Source organism: Mus pahari, chromosome 10 (genome assembly GCF_900095145.1).
Source record: "Mus pahari chromosome 10, PAHARI_EIJ_v1.1, whole genome shotgun sequence".
Classification (NCBI taxonomy): Eukaryota; Metazoa; Chordata; class Mammalia; order Rodentia; family Muridae; genus Mus; species Mus pahari.
In genome coordinates, this window is record NC_034599.1 from 50017298 (window position 1) to 50027791 (window position 10494).

The 10494-nt window shown below is 44.8% G+C and overlaps 1 pseudogene; it reads right to left on the reverse strand.

The window, feature by feature from the left end:
- Positions 1–8496: 8496 nt before the first annotated feature.
- On the reverse strand, positions 8497–10005 carry LOC110328343 (annotated as a pseudogene).
- Positions 10006–10494: the final 489 nt, after the last annotated feature.

Sequence of the window (10494 nt, forward strand, 5' to 3'; positions counted from 1 at the left end):
TAATAATTAGTATATAGATAATAATTAGTATATAGATAATAATTTAGCAGCTGTAAGAGAGGAAAGCAAAGTCATATCACACGAGGAGGGCATGCTTATTCTCACACAAGGAATTAAATCATGACTGATGCTGCAGGATAGAAAATATCTTTGATGATTTTTTGGAGTTGAGTGATATATTGATTCTATAATCTGCAAAGCCGAGAACTGCACTTCATATAAATTTGCAGTACGAAGATGGCATAAATATGTTTAGGCCCATTACGGAAAGTGGAAACTCTATTGTAATTGTTGATACTCTTCTGGGCAGACGCAGGAGGGGCTCAGAGCAAGGTGGTTGTACTCTCTCAGCAAGATCCAGAAGACGTCGCCTTGACAAGCCTTTGCAATGGTCTGTCTTCGGGCATCACATCGATACCGTAGAGAATTCCACATGTTAATGAATGGGCAGACTCTACTTATTCTAGAGCTTGACCTCTATTGGCCCATGTTGTCTTACACAGATAAACTGTTCCAAGAAGGGACAACCCATACTATAAAAAGTATTTCTAGGCTCCCAAGGTCACTCAGTGGATGAAGGTGTTTGCCTCTAAGTGTGATGAACTGAGTTATAATCTCTAGGTAGGCGATCGTAGAAGGAGGACTTACTCCTGCAAGTTGTCCTTTGATTCACATGAATGTTGTGGCATGGACCCACGAGCATGCTTGCACGCACACACAAACACACACTAAATAAATAAATAAATGTAAGAAATTAAAACCTGCTGGAGAGATGGCTCAGTGAGTAAGAGCACACTGACTGTTCTTCCAGAGGTCCTGAGTTCAATTCCCAGCAACCACATGATGACTCACAACCATCTGTAATGGGATCTGTTGCCCTCTTCTGGTGCGTCTGAATGTCTGAAGAGAGCAACAGTGTGCTCACATAAAATAAATAAATATTTTTAAAAAGAAGAAAAAAAGAAAAGAAAGAAAATAAATTAAAACCTATTCCTCTACAAAATAGTGAAACGTGTAGCTTTAATTTTTTCAAACCTTATTTTTAATGATTAACTTAATGATCGTAAATGTTTTAACCTTCCTTGTAGCCATCCACTAGAGGTAGTAGGGAAGAAAGGATATGTGAGAAGTGGACCTGTTTAGAAAGGTTCTTTGGAGCAACTCCCATCTGTGTTGTCTGGATACTGGCAGTTCAGTTCAGTTCACAGGTCAGCAGCAGCTTGATCCACTCACAAACACCTCACAGATACACTGGCAGTCGAGTTTAGTAGAGTCAGCAGCAGTGGTGACATGACTTAGCAGAAATAGCCAGGTCTCAGCCTTGGCTCAGGAGGGACCAGCAGGAACACCAGGAGAAGTTCTCTGCTGTGCCTCTCTCAGGGAAATGAAAATCAACAAAGACTCAAGACCCACAAACCTTGCTGTACCAGCAAGCCAAGCTCTGTCGCTGTCACTCACTCCATTGAGTCCTATTTATACCCTCCAAACATCACCTGTCCTCCACATGCTCAGGTCTTGCCTCAGCACATGCATCCAACCAGCCCTAGTCCACAGAAGTAGCAAGAAAATGCAGCACATTACGAGAAGTTTTTTTAGTGCATTTCTCTCTGTGGAGTCCCGACAAATGCAGCTCAACTATGCAATGTAAGGCATTGGTGGTGTTAGCAAAGAAACTTTTTTTAAAACTATTTATTTATTTATTTATTCATGAGTGCACACCAGAAGAGAGCATCAGATCCCATTATGGATGGTTGTAAGCCACCATATGGTTGCTGGGAATTGAACTCAGGACCTCTGGAAGAGCATCTAGTGCTCGTAATTGCTGAGCCATCTCTCCAGCCCAGCAGAGAATCTTTTATCATGTGTCCATTCATGTGCTTGCTTTAGCAGAGCATCCTCTCTCTTGTGTCTGCTTTAGCGAAACATTTCCTTCATGAGTCTGCCTTAGCCTTTCACCTGTGTCCACTTTAACGAAACGTTCCTTCATGTGTTAGCCCCAGCAAAACACCATCCAGCTAACTTTCCAAAGATCCCTTAAGTTTCTATTTCAGAAATGCCCATTTAATCATCTAGATAAGAGACCTACACAGGTGTCCCACCCAGTAAGACCGTTTCAGCTGGGACACTGACTTGGAAACATCAACAGATTGACTAAGTTATCTGCCTCTCCAACCTCGCCACCCCATAAAAGCGGCATTCAAACCATCTCTGCAGAATCTGCCTCTGCAAACCATACCACAGTATAAACACACTCTACTTCTGTGTTTTTCTGTCTTAGTGAATTCTTTCATTTCTCATACCTCACTGGCATGCCAATACCATGGTACACTAGGCCAAAATTCAAAATTAGTATTTTATGAAATTCAAGTCAGCCATTGAATCCTCATTTTTTTCTAAGATGTTTGTTTGTTTGTTTGTTTGTTTGTTTAGGACAGGCTCCCTCTAGGTAGCCCTGTCTGGCCTGGAACTTACTATGTAGACCAAGCTGGCAGTAAGGTTCTATAATGCATCATGGCCAAGTAGATCCAGAAACATCATGGATTTGTTATATATTTGAATTATTATTGTTATTATTAATTATTATTTTGAGAAGGGTTTCTCTGTATAGCCCCAGCTGTCCTAGAACTTGCTTTATAGATCAGGCGGGTCTAAAACTCAGAGATCTAACTGCCTCTGCCTCCTGAGTGCTGGAATTAAAGATGTGAGCCATCATCGCCTGGTTTGAATTTGAATTATTAATAATGTGAATTGTTTTACATTCAGAAACCTTCTACCATAGCTAACTTTTATGTAACTCCCATACTTAGTAATGTGACCCCCTATGGGGTCTCCTCTGCATTTAGGACCTGGACTCTGGATGATGCAGAGGGTAGAGATGAGACCTGAGCCAAGTGTGGTGGCTCATCCATTTAATGTGAGTTTGAAACCAGAATATCTACCTAGTGAATTCTAGGACTTCCAGAGCTACATAGAGACCCTGTCTTTAAAAAATAGAAAACGAAAGGTTGGGGAGATGGCTTAACGTGTAAGGACACTGGCTACACTTCCAGAGGTCCTGAATTCAATTCCAGCAACCACATGGTGGCTCACAACCATTGGATCTGATAGCCTCGTCTATCATGCAGGCATACATGTAGATAGAGAGAGCACTCACACACATAAAATATACACATAAATAATTTTTAAAGAAGGAGAAGGAAAGGAAAGAAGAAAGGAAAAAGTCAGACCTGAAGAAGTTTCTGCTATTGTGTGGCCATGAAGAGAGGGGGACATAGAAGTCAACAGCTGTTCAGTAGAGGGCCAAGCCCTGAGGATGTCATTGAACACTCCCCCAAGTCCCAATCAATCTTTGACCCATTGCCAGACTTGACTGGCCACTCTCCACATTCCTCCTGTGTAAACCAATTTGTATCTGAAAGAGTTCTAATTGAAATGGGCACATGCAGTGTACCTGCCATTTACTTGACAGATCTAATTTAGTCCTCACAACAGCATTCTCATATTAAAATTGACAGCTTTGTGGAAATGCAAAAGCCAGAGGTGAAATGGTGTCCTAAGAATGTGCACATGAGACAGACAGACAGACTAGACTGCCGTGTTGCCTTGGTATCCACCCCTCTTCACCCCCTACCCACTTCTGTGGAATCCTCTTGGGTGGTTGCCCTTTAGACAAGATCTCACTATGCTGTTCTTGCTGGCCTGGAAGTCACTATGTAGACCAAGCTTAAACTCACTCTGTAGACCAGGCTAGCCCCAGGCTCACAGAGATCTGTCTGCTTCTGCCTTCTGAGTTCTTGGATAAAGGAATATGCCAACATAACCGGCTTGTTTCTCTGTTGTCTACAGAAGGAAAGCAAGGACCTAGCTTTGTGTTTGAGTAGACGGAAGTTTATAAGACAGACCCGGAAAAGCAGCTCAGATCTCAGCAGATAGTTTGGGGATGTTGGTCTTAACCATGTAGCATTGCAGAATTAGGACCACAGGTCATGAGATAACAAGAGGCAGGAGCCAGGCTGATGGCTAAAATCATTGACTTGCAGAAACAAACATCTGCTCCTTGATGAGTCTCCTGTCCTTGCATACAGAGTCTGACATTAATATAGATTAATTCCAATTTGACATTTGAACTAAAGGAACTATTAACCCTTCCCCTCCTGTAGGCCTGACCGGCAGGTGACCCCATCAAGCTGTTTTATTCCCTCGCTCTGCCTCACATCTTTCTCTAAGACGAAGGAGTTATGACCGAGGGGAAGCACAGCTGCTGTTTCCTGAGCTCATTTTTCACACTGGCTATTTGGGCTAGAGGCTGTCAGAGCTGAGTCTCAGTGGGTGAGCAGAAGGAGCAGGTGGTGGCAGGCCGTGTATTGGGCTGCTCAGAGAATCTTTCACATGCCCTCTGTCGAGCAATCTCAAGACTAGAATGAGAAGAGCTTTGTTGACAGTTGTTTTCCTATAGTGTTTTCTTCCTCTTTCTGTTCCTCCTCTTCCTTCTCCTCCTCCTCCTCTTCCTCCTCTTCCTCTTCTTTTTCTTTTTAAACTATGTGCTTTCATTCTGGTGCTTCACCTGACCCTGACCACAGACCTATAAAGGACCAGGCTGGTGCTGGAGTGGAAACCTTTTCAATATCAAAGCCCAGTGAGAGCAGGTGAGTTAGCTTCCTGGCTTGTTCAGTGTGTCAAGCCAATGCTTTTAGCCTCTGACAAAGACCCTTTCTACACACTTCCTGCTTCCTTCCTATAAATAGAGGAAAAAGTGTAAAGACTTAAGGGCTGTGGATGTAGCTCAGTTGGTAGAGTGCTTGTCTCTGAACACACACAAACACATGCAGACACACACACACACACACACACACACACACACACAGCCCTGGGTTTGCTTGCCAGCACTCTATATGTCTATAATCCCAGTACTTGAGAAGTAGAAGCAGGAAAATCAGAAGTTCAGGGTCATCCTCGACTGTAAGTGAGTTCAAGGCCAACATGAGACACCAGAGGAAGAAGAAAAAGACAAGAAGATAAAAAGACAGCTAAAACAGTATATACCAACTGGCCCAACCAGTCCTTCTCCCAGCATAGTTACCAGGGCCTTACCATGCATTCCCTCAGAAACTAGGCCCTGTAGACACTAGGTATTTCCATTTATCCTCTCAGGGAACCCATGTCCCTTGGAGCTGTGAGCTGGTTATAGGCTCTCTCCTGGCAAAGCTATAGAGAATGTTCCTTCACGGGGCATCACTGCCATACAGTGTATAACTCCCTTTTACAGATATTTAAATGGTTCTGTGGGGCCTTTAACACTCTTGGAGCCTGGCCACTAGGTCCCAGTTGTGTCTTCCCATTCTTTAAATCTCCTAGCTATTTCCAAACCTCCAGTAGTGGTTGGAGTTGGGTGGAGGAACAGTAGGTAGCTCTGCCCACAAGCTGAGAATGTGCTTTTTGGAATAAGATGCCCATGGATCCAAGCTTTGCTCTCCTTCCTATAGCAGAGTGGACTTGAAAGTGGGGCTTTGCCGGCAGTGGTGGCGCACACCTTTAATCCCAGCACNTGGGAGGCAGAGGCAGGCGGATTTCTGAGTTTGAGGCCAGCCTGGTCTACAGAGTGAGTTCCAGGACAGCCAAGGCTACACAGAGAAACCCTGTCTCGATAAAAAACAAAACAAAACAAACAAACAAACAAAAAACCCAAAACAACCAAAAAGAAAGAAAGAAAAGAAAAGAAAAGATTAGAAAAGAAAAGAAAAGAAAAGAAAAGAAAAGAAAAGAAAAGAAAAGAAAAGAAAAGAAAAGAAAAGAAAAGAAAAGAAAGTGGGACTTCCAGATCTTGAAATTTTACCCCAGGAAGTAATCATGAATGTGACACAAGCTAATGGGTCAAAAGCACAAGACTATGCCAATGTAACATATTTCTAAGAACTAAGAACGGAAACAATATTAAGTCCTGTTGCTTTAAGACATGCTTACCTATGCAGTAGGTACTCAACAAAGAGAACTTGATTGGTTTATTCTCAGCATCTACCTTAACAATCAATCATGTTGTGGTTTGTGTAAGAATGGCCTGCATTGGTTCATGTATTTGAATGTTTAGTCATCCGGAAGTGTCACTATCTGATCCAATTAGAAGGATTAGGAGGAGGATGTGGCCCTGTTGGAGTTGGTGTGGCCTTGTTGGAGGAAATGTGTCACTGAGGTTAAGGTTTCACAAGCCTGTGCCAGGCCCAGTCTCTCTGCCTCTCTGCTTTCAGATCAGGATGTGCCTTGCTTGCTCCCTGTCGTGATGATAGGGCTCATCCTCTGACACTGTAAGCCAGCCCCCAATTAAATGCTTTCTTGTATTAGAGTTGCCATGACCTTGGTGTCTCATCACAGCATTAGAACAAGTGATTAAGACAGATTAGTAGCAATAGAAAACATTTATTGTCTCCCTATTATATATCAGTGAGCAAAGCACCCAACACATTATCCCCACTGAATCCCCATGCAATCCCTCGACATGGGTTCAGCTTCTGTCCTCCGCCTTAGAAATGAGGCAGAGCACGGCCCACTGGGGCTGCCACTGCCTGCCTGATGGGGCCACAGCTACACTCGGGCATGTGTATGCCACTTGTGTGTAGCAGACAAGCGTGATGTTTAAAGCTTACCACACTTCCCACCTGGCCCTTTGAAAACACATTTGCTGACCTTGAGCTACACAGCTCATCTACTCGACAGGGATTCTAAAAGCAGAGAGAGGTAGAGGCAGGGGTCAGAGCAGCTCAGTCTGATTTGGAAGGTGGAGTCTCAATGTCGAACACTACTAGTGGGTGCCGGGGAGATTTTTACATGTTGGTTACTGAGTGAAAAGTTGAGAAGTGGGTATTTTTAAAATGTAATATTCTAGTTTTGTCATAAGGCATTCACAAAATGGTCTGTCTAGATATTTTAAAGATGACTATGCAACCATCACCGCAGCCCTGTTCCAGAACTTTCACCATTCCAAAGGGAAACACCTACTTCAACACCAACACACAACTACTTTCCACCCCAGCTGCCAATGAACTGTTCTACCTTCTGCCTCCTGTGAGTAGGGAACACTCTGCCTTGATCTTTATTTTATTAGCACACTGTTTTAAAGGCCCATGCATATTGAAGATGTATCAGGATTTCTTTTTCATGGCTGAGTAATATGCCAGTGTGTGTTAATAGAGAAAACAGACGAAGAGGACAAAACTCCCAGATGAGACAAAGGAGGGCTTGGAGGGTGGGGGCTGCGCAGTAGGTACACCTATAAGCATAAGGACCTGAGTGTGGTAGCAGAACCTACTTAACAATGCTGGGTGTGGTGGCACACACCTGCAACCTCAACATTGTAGAAGTAGAGGTCAAAGTTCTGGACCTGGAGCTCTCTGGCCAGCCGGTCTAGCCTAATTGATAAGCTCCAGGATGATGAGAGATACTATCTCAGAGGAGGTGGACACCTGAGAGTTCCTCCCGTCTCCACCTGTATGCACACACACAGAGAGAGAGAGAGAGAGAGAGAGAGAGAGAGAGAGAGAGAGAGAGAGAGAGGGAGAGAGGGAGGAAGGGAGGGAGAGGACACAAAAATGAAGATGAGACAGAGGACCTAACTTGCAGAGCAAATCTCTCTCCTCCTGCTCCCTGTACCCCAGCCCCACTCCCATGACAGCAGCTGCTACTTAATGCTACGGATCCCTCCTAAACACCCTGCAAGCACATTTATGTAGCATCTGTGAACACAGTTTCACGAAGGGATGAATAAGCCAGACAAGTTCCTGCATCCTGCTGATAGTCTTTGTTTGTTCATTTCAGTTTGTTTATTTATTTGTCTGTCTGTTTGTTTGAGTCAGGGTTTCTCTGTGTAGTTCTGTCTGTCCTGGAACTCATTCTGTAGATCGGGCTGGACTCAAAGTCACAGAGAACCACCTAAGCTTGATTCCTGATGGCCAGCACCACCACTGCCTGACTTTGATAGACTTTTCTTTTTCTTTTTTCTTTTTTAACTTTGCCACGTATATTTGACCACTGCTGCCCAGGGCTGTGCTTGGGTTCGTGGTCCTGCGGCAGCTGGGGGATATATTAATGTTGGTGGCCTGTGTTACCACTGAAGGTCATGCCATTGTGTCTGGTTTGTGCTGTCCCCCATCCCTGAAGTTATGTTGACATCACTGGCCTGTGCTGCTGTGGAGAGCTATGATGCTGTCCATGGTTCTTGCTGTGGCAGAGGGCCCAGCTGATGTTCAAGATCTGTACTGCCACCTGAGACCATGTGGATATCCATGGTCCATGCTATCGCCAGAAGCCGTGTGGAAGTCCATGATTGATTAGTACTTTGGCTGAAATACGGTGCGTGAGATGCCTTAGTTCTCACGCTCTCAGCCCAGGCCTGGGCAAACTGTCGTCATCTTCGTCCTCACATAAATATTTCTCAGTGATGCCAGGGCACCATTGTTGATGTAAGAGTTGTGGTAGTGCTGCAAGGACTCAATTTTTCCAAAGCCACTAACTTCCTCTGTCTGAAAACACAGGCTTTTCTTTTCCTGTAGATTGTCTATCAAGACACTGAGTTCCAAGCTCTACAAGCCTGGGCAGGATGCCGGTGGTCACCACATGATGGATGCACTCTTTGCCACCCTCAGTCAGGGAGGACAGGGCCCAGCAGGTATCTGAGAGGATCTCATTATCATGATGGAGCAGGAGCTGACAGAGGGTCGGTAGCATTTGCCTCATGGCGTCCTCACAAGGGTGTGGATTTTTGTTTTTTTGTTTTTTGTTTTTTTGTTTTTTGTTTTTTTGTTTTTTGTTTTTTTTTGAGACAGGGTTTCTCTGTATAGCTCTGGCTGTCCTGGAACTCACTTTGTAGACCAGGCTGGCCTCGAACTCAGAAATCCACCTGCCTCTGCCTCCCGAGTGCTGGGACTAAAGGCGTGTGCCACCACGCCCGGCGGGTGTGGATTTTTGTTTTGGCATAAGTTTGACAAAGTCTATGTGATGTTCCGAAGAAGTGTGATTGGTGTGTTTTTGGATCAGGTGCAGGATGGTGTTATTGGAAATGACATTGTCTCTGAATTTTGCAGTCACGAGCGATATTCCCTGGGTCCCACACTGCCTGCCCAGACATGGTCAGGTGTGGGGAACAGAGGAGTTCAATCAGGGACTGAGTGGCACCCCCTTTCACAACAGTTCAGGTCTGCTCTCAAGTTCCTGAGACTATGTTGGTCCTCGAACTACAAGTTAGGGAGAGGCATTACCTTCAGGAAGTCCACCAGCTTGGGCATGAGCCCTGCTTCAATAATCAAATTTAGAGGAAGGTTATTTCCCTGAGATAGCATTTCCCTGGCAGCCTGGGTATCGAGGAAATGCAGGATTGTATTGGAACTATTCACCCCTTGGATGATGTCTTAGGGTTTCTATTCCTGCACAAACATCATGACCAAGAAGCAAGTTGGGGAGGAAAGGGTTTATTTAGCTTACATTTCCACATTGCTGTTCATCACTGAAAAAAGTCAGGACTGGAACTCAAGCAGGTCAGGGAGCAGGAGCTGATGCAGAGGCCATGGAGGGATGTTCTTTATTGGCTTGCTTTCCCTGGCTTGCTCAGCCTGCTCTCTTATAAACCCAAGACTACCAGCCCAGAGATGGTTCCACCCACAAGGGGACCTCACCCCTTGACCACTAATTGAGAAAATGCCTTACAGCTGGATCTCATGGAGGCATTTCCCCAACTGAAGCTCCTTTCTCTGTGATAACTCCAGCTGTGTCAAGTTGACACAAAACTTAGCCAGTACAGATGATGTCATCCGGAGTGAAGTTGGCCTCTTTGACTAGTGTTTGAGAAACCATGTCACCGGAGAATAGATTGATATTTCTTCTCTTTAGCACCTGCTCATCTTTCTTGGTCTTCCAGAGTTTTAGGCTGGAAGCAATCCTCTGTTGTTGCTGCAAAGATATTTCTTTGCCTTAGTACTTATACTTCTTCAGCCTCTCTTCAGGAGCCTCTGAGGTAACCATGTTGACTGGAGGAAAGACAATCACCTTTAAAGCCTCACTCAGCGGGTTCCCAGCCCTGTTCACTTTTAAAGCCCCGTTCTGCTCCCTTAAGAGCAGATCCTGAGCCTTCCGGTCTGGGCAGGTGCCCTGAGCAGACCTTGGTTGTGAACTCTGCAGTCAGTTCTACAACACCCAGAGGAAGCTCCACTCCCAGGCGCTCTGACACACCCAGAATAGGATCCAAGGTAAAAAGGACACAACATCTGCCCCAACACTGAAAGTAACTGGGCCCAGAGGGACCCGGGCACCCAGGAACTCCACCTCTGGCTTTCATAGTCTTGACAGTTGATCTTGAGGCTTGCTTTCTCTACCTTTGGGTCTACTTCAGTCTTCTCAACAAGTCCAGATAATTCTAGCAGATGGATGTGCTGTCATTTATCCATAATACATGTGTAGAACTTCTTGGTATTTTCCTTGGTTGTTCATGGTGTTATAGTAAATGCCCTCAAT